Raw genomic sequence first — 1661 nt, 5'->3', positions numbered from 1 at the left:
GAGAGTCTTGAAAACTGAATTAAATGAAGAAGAATTGAAGACAGCTTTGGCGGCAATGGATAGTGATGGAGATGGTAAAGTCGATTTAGAAGATACACTCAAATTTTTCTTGAGTGACAATCAATGAAATAAATTGATCTTCATTCATTTTTAATTACCAATTCAACGATTTTATCCAATTTATTAAAATAAATTAAAATTCATATTTATAAAACCCAAACGATATGATTAAATAGTTTTAAATAATTTAAGCTAAACGTCATTGGAATTTATAAGTTAATTAATTATATCATTTTTATTTTTAAAATGTATAACAGTTTCGCCCTTTATCTAAGGTTAAAATTGAGTCTAGTTATTTATTCATACTCCATAAATTTGGCATTTTATTCAAAAATCGGTGTTTTTTCTTTTTTATGATCTGCCATTTCAGAAGCTTCTTGTCAAGCCAACTTAATAAAAGCACATTAAGTTATATTTCAGTAAATACATTTTTTCTTTTTAAACTCTAACACGAATTTGAAGTAGTTATTAATTTTCATCTCTACAATGAACAAGTTTCATTTTTAGAAATTAGCAAATGGCCACGTGAGCATACATAAACATATTTAAAATGATCATTATTATATCTACACAAATCAAATCTCGTTTGGTTTACTTATCTAATTGCCTTAGGGGATCAACAGAAATTTCGTTTGAAGTCTTTTGTTTGATATGTTAATTTTTTGAAAACATTGAATAATAATGCAAATTTAAATCCAAATTATTAAAAGTTAAAGTGACTAAAAAAGATATTGAAAACGTGTGAACAACAGAGAAATTGTTTATTTCAAACATTTCAATAATAAAGTTACAGAGAAATCGTGTTTAAAGTTAGTAATTTTATTGACAAACATTAGAGCACAAGTGTTATTTTTTCCATTTATTATTTCCATTATTAGAATATGTAGAATTAATGAATTCATAATAAAATAAATTACAAAAACAAATCAAGCAATTCACATTAATTTTAATTTCTGTATTTGTATTTTAAACCCAAAATACCTACTAATTATTAACATACTTTAAAACTACATTTTAATGTATTTATAATTATTTATAATTCATTTTTTTTGTAATTACTGTAAGATCAAATATATATTATACAGATAGCATAAATATTGTGTGTCAAGTAATAACAAGTTGTCAACATATTAAATATATAATAACAGTTTATATCTTTATGATCAAGATATGAGTTTTTTTTGAAATTTTATAAGGAAAAAACAAATCAAGGTTATTAAATGTAAGATCACTAATTCTTTTGTTTATGTTTTTTTTAAAAAATAATAATTAAAAATATAAATAATTCATGTAAATGTGGGAAATCATCATATTGTTAACGTTTTCCAAAACTTTTTGGTTTTCTTTTTTAAGCCCAATGTTTTTGAATAACACCAACAAAAGTCTGGATACATCAACAACTAATTTTTATTTCCAAGATAGCTTTTTGAATATGAATATAAATATTATCATTACCATTTTTAAACAACAAACACGTTAGCATTTCAACTGAATTAAATTATGACATGTGATAAAAATTGAAGTATGCAAACAATTTGTAATAAATTACTTTTAATGAACAAATTAAATAATTAAACATTATTACAGCGATTGTATTATTT

This window comes from Entamoeba invadens, assembly GCF_000330505.1.
Source record: "Entamoeba invadens IP1 unplaced genomic scaffold scaff_1105074724841, whole genome shotgun sequence".
Lineage (NCBI taxonomy): Eukaryota > Evosea > Mastigamoebida > Endamoebidae > Entamoeba > Entamoeba invadens.
This window is presented reverse-complemented; position numbering follows the sequence as displayed.